Genomic DNA, 13,659 nt, shown 5'->3' on the forward strand with positions numbered 1-13,659 from the left:
AGATGAGCTTTTCTGTTGTGTCTTGGATTGGCTTTGTTCCCACCGCTTAGCAAATGATTGAGAGGAAACTCCAGTAGAAACTCTTCTATTTTGTCTTAACTTAGAAGAGGAAAAACTATTGTGAAAGCAAATATACAGAAAAACAGAAATATACTCCACTAAAATAAGTGATAGTGATAGAAAATGGGTAAGGCTGCTGTTGAGTCAATGAAGACTCATAGAAATCAAACAGGAGAAAACATGATGTCCCTTTGGATTTCTGAGACTAAAACTTTCAATGATCAGAAAGCTTCATCTTTCTCCTGAGGAGTATATGGTGATCATGAACAGCAGAACTTGCAATTAATAGTCTACTGTGTAATCCACAATACCACAGGATCTCTGAGGTATGACGGGTGGGTAGTTCTGACCTTGCTTATCCCGGTCTGTTTCATTTTTTTTAACTTGATTAGTATTTTCTATTAAAATTTGGTCAGCAATTTCCATGCCCTTAAAGACAGATGCTGGGATCTGGTTCAGAATTGTATTGTAATTATAGATCGCTTAGAGTGTGTTATTTTCACAAAGGCAAGCCTTCCTCTTCCTGAACATGGTCCATTATTCTAATTATTTGTGTGTCTTTTGGTACCTTGGAGTAGTGTTTTTCTTATAGTTTTCTTTCTATAAGACTTTCGTTTCTCTGCTTAGGTTTATTTCAATTTATTTTATCTTTTAGGTGGCTATTGTAAATTGTAGTATTTTTTTATTTCCTTTTCAGAACTTTCTCTATTGGTATGTGGAAATCAAAATGATTTTCTATGTTGACCTTATAACCTGTGAAATTTTTAATCTTTAATCTAGTTTCAATAATTTTCTTCAACGGCTTTGGTTTTTCTATGTTTACAGTGATGTCATCAGCAGCTATGGAGCGTTTTACTTCTTTGTTGCTGTTTTGGATGCCTTTGTTTTACATGTGTTGATTGATAGCTATAGTTAAGAGTTTGTGTTAGTTAGGGTTGACTAGAGAAACGTGTTTAAGAAAGAGATTTATATAAAAGGGCAATTGTAAAAAAAAAAAAAAAAAAAGCTGAGAAAACATCCCAGCCCAGTCCAGATCAAGTCCCTAGGCCCGATATCAGCCCATATATCTGATACCAATCTACAAATTCCTCTTCAGACTTATGTAACACATGTGATGACACTGAATGCAGAAAGATCACATGCCAGTGGCTGGACAATCTTGTGGATCCAGTGGCGGTGGAAGCATCTTAATGCTGGCAGAGGGTTTCCAAGTGGTTCTCCAGCTGCAGGACTCTAGTGCAGCTCCATGTGTCTTATCAGCAGGAATGTCTCGCAGTGAGTGAGTACGTATCCTGCCTCCAGCAAGCTATTTCTCTACATAGCACCCTCAAATGAGGTTATCAATCTATGATCTGATTGACAGGCTAAACTCCACCCCTTCACTTTTAATAGTCTCAAGTTGACACCAGATTATGTAACTACCACAGAGTTTCAGCACAATTTGAAATAAGATTGGTATTTTTTGGTATCCTTATCTGGTTTCAATTTGAAAGGGGAATAATTTCACTCATTCTCCATTGAGTACAATGTTTGTCATTGGCATGGCATTTTGCTGTTTTAAATCATATTAACTCAGTTTGGACTCACAGCAACAATCGAGAAAACAGAATGACAAACAGGTCATGCTTCATTTTCACAGATGTCATGTATGAGGCCTTCGTTGCAGTTACTGTGCCAATCTATCTTGTTAAAGGTCATCTTTTAAAAATAACCTTATGCTTTATCAACGATTATATTATTTTCCAAGTTCTGATTTTCATGGTACATGTCCAAAGCACTTGAGATGAAGTAATCACCTCCTCACTTCTTTCGAGTAAGCATTATAAGAGTATGTCATCCGATATACAATCTTTTTGTTCTTCTGGTGGTCCATCCTATAATCAAATTATTCACCAGTACCATAATTCAAATACACCATTTAATCTTTCATCTTTCTCATTCATTGTCTGACTTGCACGTGTATATGACACAATTGGAAACTGCATAGTTTGGGCCAGGTACATCTCAGTCCTCAAAGAGTCATCCTTGCTTTGCAACCTTTCAGGAGGTCTGTGCAGCAGCTTTGCTCAATGAACTGCATCATTTGATTGACTGTGGCTTCCATGAGTATTGATTGTAGATCCAAGCGAGGTGAACTCCTTTGCAACTTAAATATGATCTCCATTTATCTTGCTATTTTCCATTGGTCCCATAGTGGGGAGTTTAATTTCTTTACAATGAATTTTAGAGTAAAGTGAAAGCAGCAGTCCCTGATCTTTATCAGTAAGGTTTACAAGTCATACTATCTTACAACATGTAGTATTATGTCACTTGCATGACAGATTAACATGGCTTCCTACAAATGAACATGGAGTAAACACCCCAGTCCAATCCAGATCAAGTCCATAAGTCCGTTATTAGCCCATATGTCCATTATCAATATAAAGTTTTTTCAGACTCATGAAACACATGCAATGAAGCCAAATGCAGGATGGTCACAAACCAGTGGGTAGAAAGTCTTTGGGACCAGTGGCCTGGTAAGCATCTCAGTGCTGACAGGAGTCTCTCTGTAGCCTCTTCAGATTCCAAGGTCTGATTGCGTCCATGTGGCTTGTCTTCTGCAATGTCTCCCAGGGAATGGCCGAGAGAGTGTCTTCCATCTCAAGGAGGAAGGACCAGATTTCCCAGAATTCTCAGGGGAAGGCCATGCCAATAGAAGTCTCATTGGTTATCTCCAGATTAACAGCCTAGACTCCAACCCTACATTCTTAATCCTTAAATTGACAGGAGATCAGGTGACTACCACAACACTCAATCTCCAAATTGACAGTCTGAAACCCGAGGACATGGCCACGTGTTACTGTGCAAGAGACACTGTGAGGGGAAGTCAGTGAGAGCCCAGACACAAACTTCCCTTGCCAGGAGGAGACTGGTCTCCAGGGGGCGCTCAGGACCCACAGAGCACAGGACTCAGATCCAGAAGCAGATGCAGCAGGAGCTTCAGGGTTGGTTTCCTGTGGTTATATATGGATTCTTCTAAATCTTTCTCTAATTTAAAAATATTACTTCTGTGTCTACTCCTGATATCGGTAAATTCAAAAGCTATATTGTATCAGAATAATATATTCTGTCCTACTATGGAGAAGAAATGACTCTGCCAGGGGTCCCTTCATCAGAGTTCTCATGACGCTGATAAAATACTAGCCAATCGGACTCCAGGAAAAATGGTGCCTGAGTAAAGGTATCTCTTAAGTGCTTGACTATTGTCTGAAAATCTAACAGTATGTTTTTCCCTCACATTTTGTGAGGTAACTGGCAATCATGTAGCTAATGATTTAGTTAAAAGCTAGGCAGTCAGTTTATTTTATATTGAATTATTTCTTCAAATGACACAATTTTTGTTCTTATTGCTGATTTTTGCGTTTGCTGTTTTTTCCTAACCTTGGTGGTCTATTACTTGCACGCACGTGTGTGTGTGTGTGTGTGTGTGTGTGTGTACTGGAATCCCATCTAAAAAATACATAAACTCACCAATTGTATTTTATTATCTGTGTGCTAATATCTTGTATCTGTATAGGTCTGTCCTACAGAACCTGTAGCCCATGGTGGTTCAGAAACACACTAACTTATTTGTGAAAATTCAGGATACAGGGAGATCTCTAGGGTCAAATGGAATTATTCAGTTCTTAATGTCAGATGTTGTATCTTGACTTTCACAGTCCCACAGAATATCAGCACACTGTTTTGGTTTCACACAGAGGATCCACATTTGTCCTGTTAAAACCCCAATTCTGGTGAGTTTGTTACTAATTTGTTGTATGATATCAGTAACTTTCCCACTATCTAGTGACACACAACCTTAGGTGAGGAATTTCAGATATTTCAGTAAAGATTCGGTATAAAATGTGAGCTCAGGTGTAAATAACATTATTGATGACTTTGTGGATAAGAAATGTCTTCCTGGGTCATAAGTAAATTGATTTAGTGTTACATGTACTCTTTCCCCACTGGGATGACTCTTGAGTAGACATAGGAGTGTAGTTGTTGAAGAAAAGCTCTTCCTTTTTAGTGACACACAAAAGCCACTCCTATTTATAGTAATCATTGAATTGGGGCCAATTTTGGCTGAATTTACTGAGATCACTAGAGTCATCCGATCTTCAAACTTGTGAATATCTAATAATGTTACTATAATCTAATAGAGAAGAGAAAGTGTGTATCTTACAAGTTAAATGTCCTTGGATTTCATGCGAATTTCTTATAAATATCAAAGTCTTTGAGACGAGAGGACCACTGCTTTGATTCCTGAAGTCCTCAATGCTAAGCCATGTGTCCCTCCTCAACCATCTTCTTCATCACTTTCCGTGGCCTGGAAGAACAGGACTTTGGTCTAGGTGAATGGAGAAATCATGGACAGGACTATTTTCTCTGTGGAAACAGTCAACATTCTCATTCCAAATGAAGCCCTAACTGCATTACAAAGGTTCCTCTCACAGCCAATCTCCACCTAGTCCACCAGATAGAGTCTCATGTCTTATTTATTTAAATTTAGGTCTTACTCTCTTTGGATAAAGCTCCTGGGAATCATGGATATCATTCCTGAGAATATGTCACTTTCTTCCTCTCCTTGGAGGTAGATTTCAGGTGAGTAGCTCAGGGATTGAACACTGAGCTCCATTGCTGCGCAGGTTATTGCTGTGCATCCCTGTGAAAGGAGGCTGGGAGACGGCAGTGTGACTCCAGAACTCCAGGGGAAGAAAGCGGTCTGAGCTGCACTCTGCTCCATCACGCTCTTGTCTGTGTATTCTTTGTTTTCCTTAAACATATTTTACATTATTGTTTAGATGTGCTCCTTATTTTGTAATATAATTGTCTCCAAAAATTAATTCTTGCTTTATGATTTTCTTTTATTAGAGCATCTTCTTTGTGACCTTATTTATCATACTATTTTAACACATTTAATGACATTTCCTTAAATTTAGATTTAAGAAAATTATAACACATTTAGATTTTTAACATAATCACCAGATTTAGAAATTCATATTTAACTTTATAATACCCATCTCTGTGCCAAGTGTGAATAACATGTTGACGTAATCAATTATGACCCTTTTCTTATTCTTTTGTATTTTCCATTACTTTTTATGGATAGATGGGAAGGTTCAAAGACAGTACATATCAGAATATTGTGTTATGTATGATGTTTTCCCTTGCAAACGGATTATAACCTAACTCCTGCTAGACTTTTATTGTCAAGATTTGTGAAAATATAGGCAATGCTCCATTTACAATTAACTACATGCAATGTCCATCAGAGTTAAAATTGGTTTTCACTAAAAATATCAAAGGTATCAGATTCCTCTATAAAACTTCATTTTTAATTTAAAGTTTGGTTTTGTCTTCACTTGCACTCTCCCTAGAGAGAAACTAGATTTTAACTTCCCCGATGCACCTTCTTGTTACTTTTACTTGATGGTGGTCATGTTTGTGGCAGGGTTTGGACCAAGTGGCATTTCTCTTGTCTTTCAACTGAAGCTCATTCTGAGGCAGGCATCCTGAACCTGGATCTGAGCTATGGCTTTCTAATGGTTCCTTTCCTCCTCAAAAGGTACTGGGATAGCAGCTATGCCTGTCCTTATGTATGGGACAAAGTACCTTTTCTTCCAAGTTGTTCATTCCCTTGCTGAAGAAGGATATCACCAGTGCTTTCAGCTAAACATTTTATGTTATTCTCCAGATTGAAGACTTCATGCTTAAACAAAGCAAGAGAGGTGGTTCTCATCATAATTTCAGACTTGTTCTGGCTTGTATCAGGTGGGTATGGGATTTTATGAATTTATATCTAGACTTTCAATTGTTTTGTTCTGCTTAGAGTTAGGAGAGGTTGCATTTGAGCAGTGACTACTCTAGTCACATCAAGGGAAGAGAAGGAAATCTATATTTATTATCTACATCTTGAAAGAATGTTCTGCTGTAAAACAAGTATTATCTTAAGTCTATAATCCTGGGAGATCCTATTCACTTTAGCAAAAGAAATGTCAAACTATTTATTAAATGTTTCAGGTTAACCTTTACAAAGTTTAAATGTCATCCAAGGCTTCTACTCCAATGAAATTAAGACCTTGGTCTTTTTTCTTCCTAATGGAAACTCTCCCTCTCTCAGAATATGATGTTTGTTGTTGCTGTTTTTAATGTTACTATGTTTACAATTGTTTTGGAGAAAAGTTTACAGAATGGCCATGTTTGTTATTGTGATTCGTGATGTTAAGAATATGAATGCCTTTCTTCTCCTCTATTTTTATTTTTTAACCTGAATAATAGCTTTCTTAATAAAAATAGATAAAGTGATTGTATATATGTATTCATGTTCTAAGATGTTGAGCATTAAAATCAATTTATGCTGGCTAGATAAAAGCTTATGGGTTTATGCCCACATAAAAAAATAAGTGAACTAAGCTAAGTAAATGGGCATAAATATGGACTGAAATCATTTTTATAATAAATACCTTATGGTATATGAAATATATGGACTGGGCTGTGATCTATGTATCATGATCACATAACAAGAAATAATTTCCATCAAATCTTTCTAAGACATTCTTTTATGTGTGCACTATACATGTCTAAAATCATCATGATACAGACCTAGAGAACCTTATGCTGAGTGAAATTAGTCAATCTCAAAAGGGAAAATAGTATATTATATCACTATCAGCAAAAACATAAAGAAGATCCTGAAACCTGTTCAGATTATGTAATTATTTACTATGAAACCCGAGGCATTCTTGTAACATAACTTATTAATGCTAATATATTGTTTATTACTTGCTCAGTTGTATATCTTAAAAGAAATAATACTTCTTTAGTTGAGACTCCACCTTGAATGGGAACGTTTTGTCACTTAGCAGGAAATGTGAAAGACCAAATAGCTTCAGCCACCCAGAAGCATCTCAGCATTACCCCTACTTAATAGTCTCCTACAATGCTATTATTAAAGGAATGGAACTATTCCATTGAACTTAAAGCTGAAACTCCTTCGTATGGGAGGCGTAGGTGACTGCTATCCCAAAGCCATAGACTTCAGAGTATGATCCAAGGATTTCAAATGGTAAAGTCAAGAGCATCAGAGAGAATGGTATTAGAGGTTCAATTCTGTATCTATGTTGAAGTTCTTGACTTTGGACTCTCTCGTACACACCCCCCACCCCACACACACACATCTCTCAAAATAAAAGAACCATAAACCCTTCATCTGCCATTGCAGAGTTCTCAGGTGAAATCCAGGAGTTATTATATTTGATTAATGTTTGTTATGTAATGGGGCTTTGCTCGAGGGTGGGACAATTAATCTAATCTTCTGATTTTGCATCCTTCTTTTTTTTGCATCCTTCTTAACGGGGAATTTTGAACCTATTTCTGAGGTGTGGTCTTATAAGCATCCATGTTTCTCCCTCAGGGGCAATCATGGACCCAGGAAACATGTCTGACACTACTCTAGGATATAGCTTCTATTTTTTATCCCTAATCTCGGCCTCCACTGCCCACCCCACCACCAACTGCAGTAGTTTACCACATGTGACCACAACTTCCTGTTTTGGTGTCATTTGCTTGTACACTTAGGCATTTATTTCTTATGGATGAGAGGGGTTATAGTCTGGTAAAAATCCTTATGGTTTCCCATGTTTCTCCTAGTCTCTATGAGGTTTCACCAGTAAACTTGTATAATAGGAAATTTTATTTATTTCCAAATATTATAATTGCCTACTACTTCCTTCAGAATAGTCATATCTGGCCCTCAATTATCTTTCTTATAACATGGATAGACAAGAGGATGCATTACTTAGCTGATGAAAACCAGCCTAGGCCAACCCTTCAACTCTAGGAGAGGTCACAGCCATGGACTGCCCAGGTCTCCCCATTCACTAAACAGGTATGATTATACACAAATCACAGTGAAGTTGGATGGCCTGAGATTACCCAGTTACAATTTTAAGAAGAAAAAGATGATGATGAAAAGAGAGATAAACAATGGATATGTATGATGGTTTCCTGGGAAGAATGTCTTTGTTTGCAGATGTCCAGGGAAAGGTGCAGCTGATAGAGTCTGGGGAAGGCTTGAGACGGAAGAAGGCATATCTCAGACTCTCTTGACCTGCCTCTGCATTCAGCACCAGCAAGTATGGCATGGACTACATCGTCCAGTGCCAAGGAAGGGCCTGCAGTTCATCTCAGTTACTGGTATTGTTAGTACTAAATCCTACATACACTCGATGAATGGCTGAATTGCAGTCCCCAGAGACAATGGCAAGGACATTCCCCATATTCAAATGGTCAGGCTCAAAGTTAAGGACACAGCCTTGGATCACAGGAACAGACACAGTAAAGGGAATCATTCAATATGCACACCTTCCTAAAGGGAGATAGTGGGCTTCAGTGTGTGCTCAGGACTCCCAGCCCCAGGGCTCAGTTCCAGCAGACGGATCAGAGAGGAGTTAAAAGCTGGCTTTCTGTCAGTGACTGGGGCTTCAACTCTATCTTACTATTTTCCTTGAGGACAACCCTGGAAGTGTGAGTTTTTATCAAACAGTGAATTTGAAACATTTCATTGCAATATGAGTAATCCTTCTTCTATTTCCAAAGAGCAGAAGGCCACACATGGAGGCACATCATGCAGCGGGAACAAGGCAAAGCTGAAGGATCTGTCAGCCCTGATGCAAATCTGGCCCCAGTAACTGGTATTGGGAGGAGAGGATACAGGATGGTGAACATTTCCCTAAAATTTGCTGAGTCCTGGATAGACCAGCAATAGCACAATTGTATCCTCAAGTCACAACTGCTCATCACAGTTGTCAGGTGGGTCTCCAAAACTAGCTTGCAGAAGTCCTGCTGCCATCCTCAGCCGCTGTGAGTCTGGACAGAAGAGGTGATGGGCTTCTAAGGACACATTTGGGAGTCCTGGAGTAGTGTGCTCCAGTGCTTGAAGCAAAGACAGGTGTTTTTCTCCATTAAAACTCTTGTCTACAGTTTCCCTTGTGGTATTGATTGTATAGTGCCCCAAAGTATTTATAAGGTATCAGATCTTGCAGACCAGTGGTTGTCCACTGTGCGTTCTAATTCTCCAACCCTTTAATACAGTTCCTGATGTTGGGGTGACACAACCAACCATAAAATTATTTTCGTTGTTACTTCCTAACTGTAATTTTGCTACTGTTATGAATCAAGTGACCCCTGTGAAAGGGTAATTCAATGCCCAAAGGGGTCAAGACCCACAGGTTGAGAACCACTGTTGTAGACCATACTAATCTAAAAATTCTTATTTCATAATTTTTATTTAAATATAAATGAAAATCAACAATTTTTAATATAACTTTCACTTTATCTCATGACTTCCAGGAGACACTCAGGAACCAAGATGGAAGGATTCTCAGTCCAAAGGAGAGATCCAGGTTCTAGAATGAGGTCCAGGCCCTCAGCCCTGTATGCATTCCTAGCTTACAGCCAAGACAGCATGCCAGACTTAAGACAAAGCCATCTTGGAAGAAAAGACTCCATTCATCTGTTGAGCTTTACAATCAGGCACTAGATAAGATTTGGAATGGGATCTTCTCCATGCCATCTCTTAGTCATAGAGTCAGAGAAACAAACAAAAAAATAACAAAGTAGTTAGAATTTTAACCTGCACATTTTTATTCTTGTTTACCGATTAACAGAACACAACATCAGCAAATTGGATTGTATTTTCCTTGGAATCATATTTTCTACCATCATTCCACATTTAAGAATATTGGGAGGGTTAGTACACCTTGAGTATGACTGACCAAATCTAACTCCAAGCATCATTTAAAACTATTGTATGTAGGTTCACAGTGAATCAAAACTGACTACCGGTCACCTCACAATTATACAGCTTCATGAAAACAATATCTGCTAGATTTGAGGCTAGTGTTGCTGTCGTTGTATCAATGCACCTCCATGCGGACTTTCAGAAGGAACTGTCTCCTCCATGGTCATTTCAGTAAACACATCATATCTTCAGAGTATCAGACTATAGTATGAGGACACTGCCACCTATGACTATGGAAGAAACAGTGAAAACTCATGTCCTAAAAAGCCAGAAACCAAGGACAGAGGGAATGACTCTGACAATGTGTTTGCTGTCCCTTTTTTGTTGTTTTCACTTAGTGGTTAAAGTTTTGTGGGGGGAAAAACAACGTTTCATTTCCTGTGAAATATTTTCAGTTTGGGGCTGTTAATCAGCTCCACAAAATGGGAGGAAGCATTCTCTTTCACTCAAATCATACAATTAGGCCATAAGCGCAGTCACTGAGTAAATTCTAACTCATAGGAGCATTGTAGGGTCTGGATTGTAAATTATTTGGTGGCAGACCCTTTAATCATTCTTCCAAGAAGCTGGAATTCAGGTGGTCAATGCCCCACCCACCATGCACCCAGGGTTTCTATATGCTCATAGCAATTAAACAAAACAAAACTAGTACTGTTTTAGTATCCATGGGGGTGATTTTGATTCACTGTGTCCCATTGTGCCCAGGGCAGAAATGCGTTTCTATTTTAAAGGCTGAGACCTTTGGGAACTAATTCACTAATCCCGACTTCCAAGGCCTTCTGGGTGAATCACCAGCCATTTGATTCGCATGCAGTGCTTAAGACCTTCTCTGAAGCTTGACTCATATGCCCCCGTTTTAGAATTTTGAAAATGCTGTCCAGGCCTCTTTCATCACTAAAGTATGTAACCTCTTTCCCCTCAACACCCAGTTTTGCCCCTTCACATTGTATTACTACCCAAATATCAATATCCTTCTGTTCTAAGAATGTGCCCTTTGTCCCATACTCCATTCCACCCTACTTCACAAAGTTAAGAAGATTAACGCTTATCTTAGCTTCCATAAACTGCTTTCTGAAAGGGAATGTTGAGTCCCAACCCTTCCCTGCTTATGAACTGAAAGATATGTACTGTCCTCAACCCCTCCAGGTTGCCAAACTGGCTGTGGTTTCTGTGCTTCCCTTTCCTGCAGTTCCTCTCTCCCCACATGGTCAAATTATCCATTAGATATAAAGGGAGATAAGGGTCTTCCAGGACAAGGAAAGAATATGCTGCAAGGCACTCAACCCTTTGGAAGATACTGACTGACTCACTGTGGCCAAAGGATCAACGTCCACCAAGAACAAGCAGGAGACCACTATATAACCCATCTCTACCCAGAAGCCAATGTGCCAGGAACAATTGCCAAGACAATAGGACTTCAGAGAAAAAGAAGACAAGTTAGAAACTCTCCACACAAACAGAGCACACTAATATGAAGGGAGATAGGAGAACATTCAAAACACAAGACAGGGCATGACAACAATGAATCCACAGATTGTGATAATAATTCTGAAAACCAATGGACTCAATTCATACATTAAAAGAAAAAGACTGGAAAACTGGCTCAAAGAACATAATCTATCAAATCTATTGCCTGCAACAGACACATCTTAAGTGCACAGAAAAAAATAAACTAAGAATAAAGGGCTGGTGGAATGTATACCAAGATAATGGCAACTTAAAAAAAAGCAGGGGTGGCAATCTTAATCTCAGACAACATGACCTCAAGGTTCAAACCATTAAAAGAGACAAGGAGGGACACCACACAATGCTCAAAGGCTCAGTAAACCAAGAAAGAGTTAGCATATTAAATATATTTGCGCCCAACAGTGGAGTGGCAAATTGCATTAAACAAACTACTAAAAAGATGAAAAACTAAATCACGGATTCAATAATCATAGTAGTTGACTTTAACACTCCGCTATCAGAGAAAGACTGATTACTGGGAAAGAAGCTCAGCAAAGAGGCTATAGACCTAAACAATGCAATTAGGCCAAAAAAATGTAATTATGCAACTGGGCCTGATAGACATTTATAGAGTTTTCCATCCAAATGCAAAAAAAAAAAAAAAAAGAAAACATACTTCTCAAGCCCACATGGATCATTTTCAAGAATAGAGCACATGCTGGGAAACAAGTAAATCTTGAGTAAATTCAAACACAGATGTTATTTAGACATCTTTCTCATGTCACCATGATATAAAGCTGGAGATTAATAAAAGGACGTCCAGAAAAGCAAAGGCAATCAATTGGAGGATGAAAAACAATCTCCTGCGACATGAATGGGTACAGGCCCAGATTAGAGAGGATATTAGGAAGTTTCTAGAAACGTATGAGTACAAGAATATCAAAACTTATGGGATTCTGCGAAGGCAGTTATGAGAGGTAGATTGATATCATTAAACACATATATGATAAAAAGAAGAGAGACTTATGACAGGCACATCATCACCAAACCTCCAGCAACTAGAACAGCGTCAGCAGGACAACCCCTCCAATAGCAAAAGAAAAGAAATAATAAAAATCAGGGAAGAGTTAAACCAGTGGGAAGACAAGAGAACGATGTAAAAGATATATGCAGCTAAAAGCTGGTTCTATGAAAGGATCGACAGAATTGACAGACCACTGGCGAATCAGACAAAGGACAGAAAGGAGAAAACATCAATAGCCAGGATGAGGGATGAAACAGGATTAATTACAACAGACCCCAATGAGATTAAAAGGACAATCACAAAGTACTATGAAGATCTGTATTCTAATGAATTCAGAAATGTGGAAGACATGGATAGCTACTTGGAAAAAGAGTCCCTCCTTAGATTATCTCAGATAGAGGTCAAGAACCTCAACAAACCCATAGCACAAGAAACAGAAAGGGTCATCAAGAAGCTACCAACCAGTTACTGCGAGGTGGCAGCTGAGAAGGCGGCTGTGGTGGCGCCTGCAGCGGCAGCGGCAGCAACAGAGGAGGCAGCAGAGGCAGCAACAGTGGCTACAGAAGATGGCCGATTTTTGAAAGGATTTCCCTTCTACAACAAAAGCAATTTTAGCTGATTCCATGCTGACTCTGTGTGCAAAGCCTCGCTCAGCCTCTCTGGAGAGCATGTTGGGCTGCCTAACTTGTGTTCAGAGTGTGGGGACCCAGCTTCTTATTCGATTGTTCTTGGTCTCCCATAGAACAGACGGCCCTCAGTCTACCTGCCCACTCGGTAGTACCCATCTGAACAAATCATTGTGACCGAGAAAACCAATATCCTCCTGTGCTACCTGCACCAGCAATGGGACAAAAAGAACGCTGCCAAGAAGTGAGATCAGGAGTAAGTGGACCTGGAGGGCGAGAGATCAGCTCCCCCCAGCAAGATCGCCTGGACCGACAGCCAGGACATGCACTAGGACACTTAAGACTCTCACTGCCCTCCCCCAAGCCTCCTGTCGTGTCTGCTCTGCATCATGCACCTGCGCCCGCCCCACCTGCCAGCCCGCCCCACACCATCCACACTGCGTCCACTCTCCTAGGAGCTGATGTATTTATTTTCCTCGAGTTTTTACTTATGCTGTAAAGTGTTCCCACCAATGGTTAAAGAGGACTTCAAACCCTGTAAAAAAAAAAAAAAAAGCTACCAACAAAAAAATTCTCTGGGCCAGATGGCTTCACAGCAGAATTTTACCAAGAATTCCATTAAGAGTTGACTCTGGTCCCCCAGAAAGTATTCCAAAGCATAGAAAAGGATGACAAACTCC

The 13,659-nt window shown here is 39.3% G+C and overlaps 1 pseudogene; it reads left to right on the forward strand.

Annotated features, from left to right (window-relative positions):
• The first annotated feature begins 12,702 nt into the window (after positions 1-12,702).
• Positions 12,703-13,320, forward strand: LOC142430502 (DET1- and DDB1-associated protein 1-like; annotated as a pseudogene).
• Positions 13,321-13,659: the final 339 nt, after the last annotated feature.

The sequence above is a fragment of the Tenrec ecaudatus genome, chromosome 17 (assembly GCF_050624435.1).
Source record: "Tenrec ecaudatus isolate mTenEca1 chromosome 17, mTenEca1.hap1, whole genome shotgun sequence".
Lineage (NCBI taxonomy): Eukaryota > Metazoa > Chordata > Mammalia > Afrosoricida > Tenrecidae > Tenrec > Tenrec ecaudatus.